This window comes from Thermobia domestica, chromosome 1 (genome assembly GCF_964235325.1).
Source record: "Thermobia domestica chromosome 1, izTheDome1.hap1.1, whole genome shotgun sequence".
Taxonomy (NCBI): domain Eukaryota; kingdom Metazoa; phylum Arthropoda; class Insecta; order Zygentoma; family Lepismatidae; genus Thermobia; species Thermobia domestica.
Window position 1 is genome coordinate 6,841,782 of NC_137454.1, and position 17,012 is coordinate 6,858,793.

The following is a 17,012-nucleotide window of genomic DNA, read 5'->3' on the forward strand; positions in this document are numbered from 1 at the left end:
GATTCCGAACAGTTGTCTTCAAATATACACGGTTAAAGAAGCACTCTGATTAGAAATATTAAAAAGACTTCAACGATTTATCGCTCTACGAGCTGTGTCTTCATAATCGCCTCCGTGACGAATTCGGAAGAACACGCACAGGGCACTTTCGTTTTATTTTTTAAAAATGTTTTTAGACTCATCTTGATGCAAAGAAATTACGCATATAGGCGATTTAACGAATTTTAGGGGAATAATTTTGTGGTTCGTTGGCGTTCCTTCGCTTCTCTGCCGGTGGTGGTATAATTTTCAAAACGGAAGTGGGACCAATTTTTGGCTGCAGGACCGTCAATTTTTGGGACATGTCACTAGTTGCCTATCGGTGGTCCACCGACGCTTACGGCATGGGATTGTCCCCTCACGAGTGAGGCAGATTGTAATCAACCAAGAGTGTTTTGGAAAAATTGGAAACATCTTCCGACTTCGACTTCTGAATAATCCGTTTAGGATCAAGTCGAATCAAGGCTGCGCCACGGGAAGGTAGAACAAGTGAGGCAATCGTTCCAAGCACTACGCTCGACAGCTTCCGTCTCATTCACGACTTAGACTCTTCAGGAAAAGTAACAAGTTTATTACTTGTAATTTATTCTTTGAGTCAAAGTATTTTGCAATAAACCATCGTTTTATAAGATATTTTTACGATTCTATACTATTAATTTCGAACATTGTACTCATAATATAATTTCCCATCATGGATTTGAAAAAAATCAAAGTTGGAACAAAGAAAGATCTCCGATCCACATGTCTCTTCATGTTTGATATGGAAGTCTCATCTTCATTATTGACCCTTAATTTATTTTAGTCCTAGGCAAGGCGAATCGACGGGATGGCTCTATGTGAAAACATTCATTTAGATGGTTAAGTAATCAGGAAATTCCTGCTGTTATTTGACGAAACACAAAAGATCTTGAGGAAAAAAAAAACAATTTTGCTTACCAGGGGGAGGGAGTAAATCATCTGCTTGCGTTTGCTTAACTAGGAAGAAGGCAAGAGCGCCGATCCTGGGGGGCCGGGCCCGCTCAAAGCTCATGTAGGCCTCCTTTGTATTTATGAATATACAATATTTGGCATTATTTGAGTGTAATTTGTCTTAAAATCCTTATATATATATCTTCTGCATTTGAATGCCCCCCCCCCCAAATTTAAAGAGAAATTGGCGTCCTTGGAAGATCTAGTGAAATGAATAAAAATGTGATAACGTAATACTTGAACAACTCTATCTAATGGAGGAAAGTAAATTAGTATTTAACACTTCTTTCAGTTTTAAGCATTTCAAAGATTCTCGTAATTTAGTAGCGTCCCGGATTTGCATTTTTGAAGTACGGGAACTTTATCTATACCTTAACGTGGGAATCGGTTTCGGACCATGCACTTAAGCCGCTTTGCCATAAGAGGCACAAGGAGTTTTTCTTTCGATTTCCTCAGGAATATTGCGAATGGTATAACTTTTAAAACTCTGTTTAAAAAAGAATACACATCGACATAATAAAATGATAATCTGATACCTAGGAAATATATTGAATTGTTTTTAATTTGTTCTCACGCTTCCAAATCAGTACTTATGCTTTTTTTATGCCAGCCTTTTAATATAAGCATTTCAGACTATTGTCTGTTCTAGGACGATACAATTCTAGTTGATGTATATGCTAGCTTTGGAAATACAGTAGAGTTTCGCTTATCCGACATAAACAGGCAGGCAGAACGCTGGATAATATGGATGTGTTAAGAAAAGACCTATTAAAAGTAAAACTTATGATATCATTTTACACATTACGCATCTAATAATAATGTTTTATAACAAATAACTGCACTGCACTGAATCAGGGACGTATCCAGCGTGAGGGCCTGAGAGCTGTCTCTCCCCGAAACTCAAGCACTTTTTAATAAACTTGCCTTTACCCTTTTGAGGTTCTTTTATATCAGTTAACTAGTAGTCAGTGTCCAAACTTTTTGCAATGTGCTGTTGTCTTGTTATAATTCTAAGAACATACCATAATGCCATTATACTAGGTGCAGTGGCGTATTTAGGGGGGTGGCTTCCGGGCTTAAGCCCCCCACGAAATCTTACTTAGTATAGTAAAGTAAATGAAATACCTTGCAGAATTTTCACATTTCCAGGCAAAGCCCCCCCCCCCGAAAGTTAGCAAAGCCCCTTCCGAAACAAAATCGTAAATACGCCACTGACCAGGTGGAATTAAAGAACAGTTTTAAATAGGATTAACATTTCGTTTCCGTTCTGTTTATAACTTTAATATATTAGAACGATACACTCCATGTCCTCTTGTTATTTTTGTTATGTGATATACGTAGCAGACAGTTTTCTTTAGTTACATTTCTCTCGAAAATATGTTTTATTTTGTTTGTGCTATAATGCAGTTTCCAAAATAAACCGGTTTATAAATGAAAAGTAGGAAAAAGTTTAAGAGAGGTACAGAACTATTGCATTATTATTATTATTATTATTATTATTATTATTATTATTATTATTATTATTATTATTGATATTTAAAAACATTAGAATTACGTGCTTACGAGGATTTGTGTTGGGCTCCCTCCGAATAGAAAACCTGGATACGTGTCTGCACTGAATGATAGACGTATGAGTCAAGGTGTAGACGGGCGTGCTAGGCGATAGACTCCACAGCATGAAAAATAGATTAAGACCACAACTTGCAGATCTTCTTGCCGATTGGTGCTATTTGCAATGATATATCGGATCATATGGTATGTGGAACAAAGGATGGTCGGATAAGCGAGACCATGGTGTATCGGTGTTTCACGCACCTAAACCTGTAAAATGTTTGTATAAACAATTATCTTTCACTCCCTAGCGAAATTTGTGGGTATGATCACACACCTTGCCTCATAAAGTATAGTCTTATAAAGAAAAACATATTTTTTTTTTTTAGCTAAAACCTAAAGAAAAGCCAACTTCAATTTTTTTTTTTTAATAATGGCAAACTAGTCCACTTCATCACGTTAAATCACGTTTGGTACTAAGATGTATTTTTCTGTCCGTATATATCCTTCACACTTCGTTGGAGACAAAATTGTTTTTTCCCCCAAGAAAACAGGATGAGAGAAACTATACAACAGCATGAATAGAAACCAATAGCTATTAACAATAGTTCTCTAATCCTGGATAAATACGTCATTACAGCAAAATATCAGTAAGTTGTCCTTATTATACTGCTTCAACTTCTTATTAACACGAAAATTATAATGCTTTGTAAAAAAAAAAGAAAAAAAAGAAATAAAAGAAAAAGAAATGGGATGGGATTCGATGTGGTGTCAAAATTATAAAATAACTACGACTCCGCCACTCAACCCACCGAACCACGGAGGCTACATGGTGTTAGCTCCTTTTTTTAAAGAAATAATCTTCATAACCATGGTCCGTATCGCTTCGAACCTTAAGATAAGAGTTTTTCTGTTTAATTCTATATTTTCATACGACATTTTAGTTACAGAAGCTAATTTATATTTGGCAGGCAATCTACACACTAGGTTTTAACCAATAAATGCAACATGTTAGTCCACTATCCAGTTCCTTGATCCAACTTCTCGATTCCCCTACTGAATTCTCTCCGCAGTTGTGATCTGCTACTGAAAAAATCCCTAGAAATCATCCTTGCCAGTATACACAAAACCGAGCATAATTTTGTTTTTTGCTTATATTTTTATTATTTTATTATATATTTTGGAAATATCTCCTTAGATGAATTGCTTTCTATTATCTCCACATACTAATAACTGAATTTTACCCATAAACGTAAGGAAAATGGAATAAATGCGAAAAATCATGAGTTACAGTATACGCGCAATTTTTTTGCGCATGGGAGTACATCAACAAAACATTCATTTTTCAGAATATAAAAATAGAAGTTCTCCCAATGTGCATAGTAGGCAGGGACAATTCATGAAAAATGAAAAACTGCGTCTTGTAGGAATTAAAATGGAACACAATGTAAAGAGTGCATTAATAAGGAAGGAAGAGTTTCGCATTCATTAACACAGAAGAACGTATGGCAGACCAATATGCCACGTCCTTCTTTTCAATGCAATTTTTATAAATTGTTGGGACAACATGTTTTTCGTTCCTTGAAACAAGATATTAAGTCATTACTTATAGTTGTTGGTAGAGACAGAGATTCTTGGTTAATCTTTCTGGTTAGGTTAGATGTCTTTAGAAGAAGGTATGACATATAATTGGAAGCTATTTTGGTGTCAAGTTTAACCAAAGCTAGGGTGAATTTAACAGGACTTTTCATTATTTCCTTACTCGATAAAATGATTGGGAGCTAATTGCATTAATTTGCTATGTGAATATATTTCTACTGTACGTCGTACACAGTATATACGATTCCAAGATAAAATCAGTATTGACAGTGTTTTCCAAGAGTTTCTTTGGTATGGCATACACTGAACAAATACTCTGTAATATTGTTACCAGTCTGGTTTTACCAGAAAAATATCAAAACTGTTTTGGGGAAACCATACCGTCTTCACTTTATGAATTGTTGGCCATTGCACAAATTTACGATAATTTTGTAAAATATAAAAAAGATTATTCATCACTTAAAACAATGGCACCTGCTATGAATATACCAACCATTTTTGAAGAAAATCGAAAATGTTCTACATCTCAAAAACAAGTGTGAGGATTGCAAACTGTGAAACGTAACCTTGTTAGATGTTACAAGTGTGATGGTGTTGAGCACACACAACGGTTTTGTGTTAGTAGAAAAATTATACGAATCACCTTCAAAAACATTAATCAATATGGAACGTAACAAACAAATTTTATAGATTATAGTGGCTATCACAAACACTTCTTTATTGGACACAGCTTCTTCCGTCAGCTTAATTCGCAGAAAATACTTACGTCAAATTATGTGTCGTCTTCCTATAAAACCTACGTCAGCAGAATTAGAGACTACCACTGTATATGACCATTTGGTTGAATTTCAGGAAAATGCAGAAATGATATTTACAATTCAAGGTTGTGAATTTAGTGAAACTTTCTACATTATAAACACTTCATATTTTGATTTGCTATTATGAAATAACTTTCTTTCAAAATTGAAGACGGACATTAGACTTAGTCAACGCCAATTTATAAAAGAACAGAAGAAAATTATTGCTCATCCATTTTGGAGAGATTATTTGCCTCCAATGCAAACAACTCGTTCTGTATCTCATTCCAGCGTTTCCGATGCAGTCTGAAGTCACTATAGTGAGAAGCGCAAAGGACAACGGATCGTACGAGAAAAACACTGGTAAACAACTTCAAACAAACAGGGTGCTCAGCAGTAAAGCAACCAGCACTACTTTTAAATGACAGCTGACTCAGGTGCACTGGAGGACCAGGCCACATCAAATAAACCAGGTAGTGAAAGTCATGTGTATTACCATAATAATTTAAGTACTAATAATGAAATATTTGATGATTGTAAGTCTGAAAATTGTAATTTTGATAAAACCTCATCACTGCCACTTAAGCTTATAGAGCAAAATCTAGACTTACCATGTTAAGTTGAAAATGCTTGTGAAAAATACAAGGACGTTATCATTGAACAACTAAGGACAATAAACGTGTTCACTAAACTAGCATCGTAAAGTTCATTCGTGGCAAAACGAATAGCATAAATGTTTTCGGAGTGGGAGATCTATTTTTGGCCCCAGCGGGAGCTCATGAGGTTCGGATTCTACATTGATTAGTAGGTCCACGTCTCATATTGTCTCACCGCTGAACGCGACGTTAAACTCAAAATCAACTCAATCGGTTCAAAGCCCATCGTCTTCATGGGCGATAAGGGAAGAAAAATAAAACGTCTCAACTGACTGAGATTATTGGCAAACCCATATTTTGTGTTCGTCAAGCTATTACAATCGCAATTACGTTTAATTCCGCGTTTCGACATGACCGACTATGTCACCTGGATTTTTAATTTACACGGGCAGCACCGAGGGCATACTAAATACTTTTTGTACGTATAGGTTTAAATTCCAACAAAACCACGGAATGTCTGGAGCAGCTTTTGCCAATGGTGGAAGACATGTTACTTTAATCTAAGAAGAAAATAATGTAGACGTCAGATACTCCAAGGGATGGACGTTGGGTGGCGTGATATGTACAAATTGTGTAAAACTGACCGTAGAGCGTTTTGCATAGTTTCTGGGTCGTTGAGGTGAATAGTGAGGCAATCTATGGCGTTATATCCAAATTCATTCCCAACATCACAGGATGAGGGGCTCTGAGATATTACCAAAAATACCAAAACGTACTGAATTGTGTGTTTAAATTGATTGTTTTCGGGGTCGGAAAGCGTTTCTAATAGCTTTGAAATGTAATTTTTACCCACTTCGAGATGGGTTTTTATTCGTATCAATTTCTCACCTTAAGAAGAAATGACTATCTTAATAGTTATATGTGTCTCACCAGCCTTCGCAATAGAGATAAAATTGTGTAAGTGTACAGTGTGGTTTTCTTTTAAATGATGTACGGCATGTTAAAATCAGAGATGGATTGAGTTGGTGGATCAAATGGGTCAAGATTTATAAGTGGGTCAGGGGATTGTGGGTCAACAAGACGTGGCAATTGCGGAAAAGCACTCACCATAATTCACTGACCCATCGATTCGTTCTGCTCTGTGTTTAATAGCAGCCCTTTCTGAACACTGTTGAGTTTTCTACGTTTTCCTTTCAAGGCCCTCATTTTTATTTTTTCATTTGGTTCTAATGAAAAAGTTCAGGTTCTTTTTGATTTTGATATTTGCAATTGTAACAATGGCAATAGGACTTACTACTTGGCTTTTGAAATGCAGGCCAGAAGCTCTGGAGGAACTAACTATTGGAGGAAAATATTTAGTACAAATGGGGTCACAAACATTTGGCGAGAGGTTGGCATTTGCCCATCGAATGCTCACCTGATGCTTACGGCATGGGATTTGTGTCTGAAAATTACGACAATAAAGAAGCATAGTAGAATGAAGCCCGTTGGTACCCCTAAAAATCTGAAACGATGAATCAGATGTCAAAACCGGAAATGACGTATTGTATAACTTCAAAAGTACCCTGTATCAAGGTAAAAAGAATCCAAGAGAGTGTCAGGAGGGTTTGCAACTCAAAATTTAAAAATGGCAATGGTAATCAAAAAGTATATAATTTAAAAATATTGCAAAAATTAAAAAAAAGATGGTAAGAGTCTGGAGATTTTGTGTTAAACTTGTGCAAAATAAGGAACGTTCAAGAGGGTAATAAATAATACATTGATAACTCCGTCACCACCTCTAGAAATGTGAAACTGTTAAGCCGATATCTGAAGAGGTAAACACTTGTCGTACCAATGCAAAAGTACAATGCACCAAAATAAAACAAGAAGTGCTCCATTATGGGTCTATCATATAACTAATATTAGCACCAAGGTAAAACAAGGAGTGCCCCATTGTGGGTTTATCACATCACTTATATTAAAATCTACATCCCACGTTTGTTTCCTTAGGCTAAAGTACAGGGTGATTGTGAATTATTTAATTAATGGTAGAATACAAAAATGGAAGGAATGCTGGGGCATGAGTCAAGATCGGACTAGCTCTTACGAAACCAAATGCTTGCGAAAGGCAATAAGAAAATACAACCAAAACAAACTCTGGATATTATCAAAGTTTATGGCGACCTGTGAATTCTACTAGTAAATGAAACTCATCTTGCCCAGCATTCTTTCCATTTCTTTATTCTACCATTTAGTTTATAATTCATACTCACCTGTTCTTTATCCTAAAGGACACAAACGTGGAAAGTAGAATTTAACATTTTTGAAGTAATAAAAATAAATGGGGTACTTTATGTTTTACGAAGCTGCATTATACTTTGCAGTGATAAGTGTTTATATCTTCTCATATCGGTTTCACAGTTTCACATTTCTAGAGGTGGCCACGGAGTTTTCAATGGAGGATTGAGCCGTCTTGAACGCTTGCTATTTGGTACAGGTTTAGCAAAGATACTTGATATTCTTAAAATATTCCTTCTTTTAGCAATATATCCCCTTGCCATATTCAAATTTTGAGTTGGACCCCTACTGGGTCCCTCTTGCGTGTAGTCGGGCAAGTGGTTTTGCCTCGAGACTTGGTATATTTGAAAATATTAAATACGTGCTTCCCGGTTTTGATATCTCTTTCACCGTTTCGGACTTTTAGGGATGGAAACTGACTTCACGGATACCATGCAGTAAGCGTCGATGGACCACTGATGATGAGCAACTAACTACCACTCGCCAAAAATTGGAGCCCCGCAGCGGAGATATCCGATTGCTCAACTTGGATTTTGGAAATTATAACGCCAGAGGCAGAGAGACGACGTAACGCCAATGGACCACAAATATACATCCCCATAATACGTTAAATCGCCTATACTTGTGATTTGGATATATATATATATATATATATATATATATATATATAGGACAGTCAGTCAAAAACACTAAAACAACCCGGAGTGTGCTGGAATTTTTAACGTTAGGATTACTAGGTCCACTCTGATCCACCACCCACTATGAACTACTCTGAACTCCTGTGACCAACTTCCCCTCCCCTAAACCCGTCGTCCTCAACTCTGACTCATGATCCATTGACTAAAGAGGTTACACTTGTAATAAAACAAGACTGTGAAATTTTCACTTATTGCAGTTTGGACTTCTACGGTCAATCACTCTGCACCACTCTGTTATAATATTGGTGGATCTGACCTTTACGGTGTACAATTATAAAGTATTTATCATCTTCCAACTTAAGATATATTTAAATTTATAATATAGAATTATTTCTTTGGTGGCTTACAGATACATTTCAGTTGAAAATAGGATGCATTTTGAGTCTCAAATCAAGACAAAGTAACTAATGTAAAAAAAATAGTTTTCTATATACTTAGGCAGGACTTACTAATTTATAATGCCCATATAATTAAACTTGGAACACAACTTTTATGATAATTTTTCTCACAACTTTGTGGCCTGATTGCCTTATGCTCTCGCTCTATATATTCCTGCTTCCTGCAATTAATATAATAGAAAGCAGCGGGTATAAAGTGCGAATAACTGTAGTATTTGTTTTTCATTTTTTTATCAACTAATGTCAATCGTTTTCGATTATTTTTACAATTCAATCCAGTAACAATTTACAATATATAAAAAATACCTCCACTCGTTGTAAAAGAAAATTAAAAAATGCCAGAACATGTTCTGTTTTGAAAAATAAAGTGTTATATACCGAATTTCAGCTCTCTAAGTTGAACGGTTTGTGAGATACTGAATTTTTCGCAAACATTCTGACACCCCTCTAAGAATTGAATTATAATAAAAGTGATACGCTCATGATAACTTCCAAGTTGAGATTGGGGCCCGGCTACAGAAAAACACATTTTTTCGAATAAAATGAATTGATACTGCTAGTATTACTGAATATTGCACAAAGTGTTCAAATCGCCCGCTGTTGTTGTGGAGTGATGAGCACCAGCTCAAAGGTTAAATGTACATTTTAGTGAATAATTCAGTGACCTTAGCATGTTCGTAAAATAATGTACAAAAACCAGAAGAAGGTCTTTTCAGACTATGGTTGTTAACACCAAAGATTCCAACATCGATTTGCCATGTTTTTCTATTGTGTACACATTTTATTGTTTAGTTCTTTCGCATTTTATAACTATAATTTTGTGTTCTTCTCTCGCCACTTTAAAACTGTGGTTAGTTCAATTTTATAAATAAATAAGGACCGTATACACAATTTACAATATATCTCATAACATACTGATATCAAGATTTAACAGATGTTCTATTAAACAACCGTTCATAGATGAGTGACAATAGATAAATTAGATATCTCATCATTTTTGAAATGAGTGATTTCGCTTTGTTTATTTGCACATTTTGGCATATACAAATATCTATATGTATTTCGGTCTTGGGTTATTGCTTTGTCTTCTAATTTCATTAATTCTATTTTTTTAGTATTTTTTTTCTATTTTGATATTCCAACATTTCTCCTACACATCCAAAACTAATATTTATATGTTAATACGAATAACAGCTTTATTCGCTCTACAAATTTAATTGCAAAATATACTTAATAACATACAATAAATTTATTATTTGATTCTCATCGGAATACATCAAAATTCTTAATCTAATAACAAGAAAATAAGAACGCAGAAAATAATTAAAACTAAAACCTTCTGAGAAATACAATGTAGGTTATAAAATATTAATTACAAGTTTTAACTAAATAGACATAAAATGTTGAAATTATTTAATTTGGCTATAGCATGCAAGATAGAAATAATTTCAAGTATATAATCCTAACTTTTACAAAGTACTTGTTGTTCTCGGTGTATAGTATAGGTTTTGATCTTACTCAATTTGAGGCAATATTGATTTACTCTTAACGCTGTAGCATTTTTATTTGCCCTTCAAATATTAAGGGATTGCACATATAATAATGCTTGAATGTAAACAGCTTTTGTCCTAAGGATAACACTATAAAAAGTTTAAGTTCAGCATCAAAACCTTAGATTTTCAAACAATTTGATTGAGACAATGTAGTTTAAATTGTAAAACGTCGCCTTATTGTAAGTAGACTTGCACAATTATTAGCACTCCAATCTATATATGATTATATGTTATTTTTTCATTTTTTAAATAATTAGATTAGAATTACCCAGTATGTAAGTGCAGTTTTACTGTTACCATAGTTTGGAATTGACAAATTCCCTGTAAGCTCATATAATCTAATGGCGTGAGAGAGGAAAATATTGAGGATAGCGATAAGAGCTATCTTTTGTTATAAATTCCCATGACATGCCAAATTTACATGTCTATCCTTTATAATTATGTTGCAGCAAAATTATTATTGTTTACTTTCTCGACATTGTTTCCTTCACATATAGTTTACATGTTGCAAGTAATATATTACAAAGGAATTCACGCTTCTATCATGTTTACTAATAAAAAGATTGGCGTTCGTACTCGTGTGATAGTTCAAAAATGCTTCTAAGTTTAACTCATAACGTAATTGTTATATACTTAATAAGAGAACACTATGCATTTTACAAATAAAAGAGAAAATTATGAATAGGATGTTTCTGCTTCAAATGTCTCTTTTGCATAATTTCACTGACCATTACAAAATATTGACCAATATATCCTATGCAGTTTGAGATTTAGAAAAAAAAGAAGACAATATTATTTTACTCAATAATCAAGTCAGTCTCGTATATTAAAGTTGGAAGATTACACCTTTATAATGTTAGATAAAGAAAACTATTTAACTTTTAGAATATTAAATATTAAACAATTGTAGAAGCTGCTTGCATCTGCGAAATGAATTTAAATGACTATAAGAAGTATATTCTATTACATAAAATAAAATTTTGGTGTAGACTTTAAATATGCATATATACCTAGATTTCGAAATAATGTATGTTTTTTTCTGTCCTGTCTGATATGAACCAAATTATTGCTTCACGTGGATATGTTGATGTAGTTTCTGACTAAATAATAGTTTATATATTAATAAAATTCTTATTTCTTTAATTCTGTTCATGAATGTATATAAATATGTATTTCATAATGAAAATAATATTTCTCTATCAAAATATTAATAACTGTGTTTAGCAGCAAATATCTCTAACAATTAAGGTAGCATTTAATAATACTTGTGGACAGCATTTAAAATTACTCTAATAATAAATACTAGTAAATACTAATAAATAAATACTATTAATAAGTACTTAGTTACCGATAAGAAATTTTATGTTGATCCTTATATGTATGTTGCTGACAAGTGAATGTACGGTTTAAATTTACAAGGCTAAGTATCAATAGTTTATTTGAACAATTACAATTTTAGGAACATAAATGCAACTAAGGTAAAATAAAATTAACAAATCTCAATTTTTTTTGGGCTATTTCAAATATTTAAGTTTCTAAATATCAATGCAAGTTTTAGCACCAGCTCTTCTTAAATGTGCATATATCCAATCTATATAATATGGAATTTTCATGTATATTCCTGGATTTTTGTGATCACCACAACCACCATCACTGTTAGAAACGATTCCTGAAAAAAAAGACCTGAAATTATTCACAGTAGGTTGTAAGGTATAAGTTCTAACGGGTTGGTTATGTTCCAAGAACTTAAACAATGTGTTTCATCACAAATTATGAAACTACAGTAGACTTCCAATCTACGTAGATTCTACAATAGCACTTAAAGTAGTATCAGACTGCTACTTTTTTCCATTCAAATAGTGAGATATATGTGAAGATGGAACATTTTATGGAGACACTGAATAGATCATAAATAACAACGTAACACCATTTATTATAGTTTTGCTCCATGGTGAGCAAGGGTGAGACAGAAAAGGCTAATTTGACTACTTCCAGTTTATAAGTAAAATCAAGAGAGGACAGAGACGTATTGTAGCAACACTAACTTAAGTTTGATTGTTTGTAGTTATTCCTTACTATTTTTGCAATACACACAGCAATATTGAGAAAGGACATAATTGTGAAATTCACCCACTTCTAGTTTTGTAGAGTTGCACAGATGATAATGGGCTCTTTAATTGAAGTGCCGACTCGATCTCAAGGGAACTGTTGTAGATAGCTCGTACCGTTTTTGTTGTGATATCTGACGACAGAAGGACGGACACAGCCGGTGTATAAAACTCCCTATATTTACATGAAGCATACATTGGACATCTAACATAATGTTGTATGTTGTAGTGCAAAGGTTATGCCTAGGTATTTAAAGTATTGACCCATCCAGGATGAAATAAAGAGTGCATATATTGCGATCTGAAAATAGTATTAGTAAATATCTTTACACTGTTTTTGTTCCACGACCTTCTATCATTTTCCGACACCATAATTCTGTGCAGAAACTGTTCCGTTATTTCTGACAACAAAGTTAAACACAGTTTTAACAGGTTTCTGTTAAAACTAATTTTACACTATTCAGAGAGTTTTGATTCTGCCAGGTTAGGGATTTGTGCACCAAGCCAAGTGCTGTTAATTTCTGACAGGTTAAAAGTTTTATTTAATATGGCTTATCAGGGTATCATACGAACAATATTTCTTTCTTGTTCCAGTCGTTTCTTTCGAATTGATATCCACGCTAACACTAATTGTCGATACTACAGGATCGAACGAGTCAATCATTCTGTTTGCTGGAACTCGTGAATTACTATGAACTTCCAATCAAGGTAAATACACAACTCTCCCTGGAGAGAATCTGAAATTTGTCATAGGCTCTGATAGATCTCCTCAATTCGAATACAATAATTCTGGTTTGTTGCTGTTGTGCGTTATCCACTTATCGTTACTCTTATCTAAAGTATTCTAAGACTTGAGTTTGTTAGCTTCGAGCGGAAATTCAAAGAAGTAAAAATTACCCAGTCTGGTTATTTCATATACAAACGACAAATTTCGTATGAAAGTAACTTTTTAGAAATGGGAAAATACATTTAGCGATCAATGTTTTTCCGTTGGTGATTTCTTGACTTTTTCTATACCACAACTTAAGATGTTTTATCGGAATATTTATTTTGATGATTGATCGTCTATTCGGAGAAGCAACTAATATATAGAAACTTATAAAACGAAATAGAATAAACTGTCTTCGTTCATTCTTTAAATAACGTTTCTTGCTCATGAAAACCACAAATTATCTCAACTCTATTTAAACTAGAAAACATTTGAGCTATATAAATGCAAAAATTGATACTATTTTATAGAAAGCTCGTTTATCTCCAAGACGAAGTACTTCAATCTTTGTTACAAACATTGTATCATATTTTATATTATCTTCTATCAACCCTCAGCTCCTAAATATCATTCGTTTTACTTACCGTGACACATATACAGTGGATGCTGGGCTAATAGTTTCATCTCGCGCTTTACAGACTCAGTACTCTATACACTATACAAGTGTCGGATTTTAGTGTTGTTGTAGTGGTAAAATAAATAGAAGGAAATGAATTAAAAATATATTATTATCTAATCATTTGATAGAACCAGTAAAAATTCAATAAAATTACTTCTACACATTTTACTATAAAATTGTTGCTTGCGTTTTAGGACTAACCCACTTATTTCAAAGTAGGCCGTCTGAGCTATTAACGAATTTGTAATGTTTTATTAAATATTTACTTTAGATTCGAAAATGTTTAAATTTACACAAAATTATGTTATTAAAATATTATACGGTTAATTTAAGAGCAAACAATGTGTTGTACCATTTTTTGTTTCTAAAAAAATATATGTAGCTTACTAGTATCTACATTATAATTTACATTTTACACGTTCTTAAGTCGACATTGAGTGCCATTGTTGGAAAAGGATTCTACATAAATGCCTGAGGTGTAAGTTACGCAATAATTGTCTTCAATATCTTACTCTTTTAGGTTCATGATTATTTAAATATTATTGTAAACATACCTAGATTCATTACTGACATATCTGTACATTACATGCACAACTGTCTAGAAGACTAATGAATAAAACTTTGTACAGTTGTTTACTAAGTGTAATGTGATTTTTAAGCACCCAGAGTGTGTATATAAGACGTAATATATTGTCAGAATTACTACTGTTTCTTTTATCACAAACAAGTATTCCATCCGGAAATGGAAAAAGAGGATATGCACACACCATACATGCTCATTAATCTCTCATCTTGTAATAATTAAAGGATAATTGTTTCCTATTGTGGCTTACATTTCAAAAAAATGCAACGAGCGAATAAGACTAGTTGTTGTAACCAACCAGGATCGAAAATTGATAGCGCAAATCCTAGCCTCTAATGTTATTTTAAAAGCCGAGTAAGGTTTTATTTCCCCTAGGAAAACTATTTCGCAAACTGTTACATAAGGGAGATTACGTTACCTAAAAGATAAAATTTTCGAGGATCAAATTCGCTTCTTAGCATTAATGGTGCACCACTATCTCCCTGAAAAGTAATAAATACTGGTCAGCAAAGTTTATGATAATGATAATGATGATAATAGTAATAATAATAATAATAATAATAATAATAATAATAATAATAATAATTATATAAGAAGAAGAAGAACAGCAATAATAATAAACAAGTAAACGGCAAAACAAGAGTACTAATATAAAATATAATGCATATAAAAGTCAGTTAATCAGAAACAATTCCTTGTCAAGGCATGTCAATTTATCTATCTAAAACGAAAAGAAACTAACAACAACAATCTTGTAAATATATTTTATTTTAATGTTGCTAAACGTTATTGCTTAAAATCTATCTGTTAGATCTCATAAAATTTTCACTTACTTAGTACAGTAAGTGAATGTCTGTATTTAATCTTTTTTTTTTAGGAAAAAAGAATAATATTACCAATTCAGTAGAAATAAAATCGTGTTACTTTTATGCAGTGATTTAATACTTTAAAAGGTGTTATTCATAAATAGTATTAATTGACGAATGTGCAAGATTAGGCTAAAAGAAATAGACATCATCCCCAAATTACATAACTTACATGAGTTGTAGGGTACATCTGTCAGGTTTTGTACCTCAAGTACAGACATTTTATGTGTGATCTTTTGTTTACACGGGAAACACTTAATCTGTAGTCCAATTCTTGCAGTGGGGGAGCGAAGGGAGGGCCCGGGGAGCCAGGCCTCCTACCTGAAATTCTTGGTCCCCTTAGTGGCCCCCTCACACGGAGTGATACTACTATAGGTAGACAAACGGTGAGTTGATAGTATCAATAAGTGAAACTACTGCCTAAACATCTCTCGACAACAAAGTTACCAGCTGCAGAATACCGTAAGTTTAAATAGTCTGCGTTTCGAATAAAAAGTTCCAGATTCGTTTCTGATAGTTGTATAGCATTCATCTAAATCTGTTCGTCTTTGTTTTCCAGACTGCGAAATTTCTAAAGTTAAAGAATCTTTTTTGTTCATATTCATTGACATCTGTAATGTTCATGCATTGACCGCACCATCTGAACGTTTCTTTTAACCTGTGTCTCTTAGCTGGTTATCTTCTTTGTTTTCGAGAAACAGAAAAAAAAGCAAAATCAGTAGGCATTCTCATTCGGTTCGATGTTGAAAGTCATACTAAAATATGAGATGCTTGCTTACAAATAGCATGCACTGAAGTAAAACGTTACATTTGTGTTGGACAAAAGAAGTTTTCGTACACTAAGTAGTTAATTTCCATTGATTATGGTGAGGTAGAAGAAATGCATATCATCCACTACATAACTTGGTATTATTATTATTATTATTATTATTATTATTATTATCAACTAATCTTTATATCTAGCAGTGTTTTTAATATACAATAAACGAAGAGATCATTTTGTATTATTCCTCTCATTCTATCTGTTGTTTATATTAAAATTGTTTCAGAAAATTAAGATACTGAATACTATCAGCACTTACTATGTACTACTGTTACTCCTTGTCGACTATCTTCTGGTCTTGTATCTAGTATGTCTAGTATCCTAACATTCTTGGCCGTTGGCAACTCTGTAGAAACCTTGTGCTCTGATTTTAACAAGCGATACTAATGATATCCGAGGAAAACGGAGTCAGTGCTTGTTGGACGTATACTACTAACTACAGCCCGGGGAAATGAGGCTAAAAGAAATCACTATTCGTTGTAAATAATTCGTTCAGAAATACTTTCTTTTAAACGGTTTTAACTGTAACTTAATCCCAAAACTGCTACTACTAGAGGAATTCCGAAGTCTATCATAGACTCAGTGCTACAATCTCCTAATTACTAACCATCAGGTAAGATACCGAGTGATGCAATTTGGTCGCGGCAGTAACGCTATTATGCGTAAAAGTGGTAGGTACTCCTGCGACCAGGTTGTATCATCCCGCTATCCGATGTTTAGTAATCAGAGAGAGTCAAGAGTTTGTAGGGCTGGTCCACAGATAT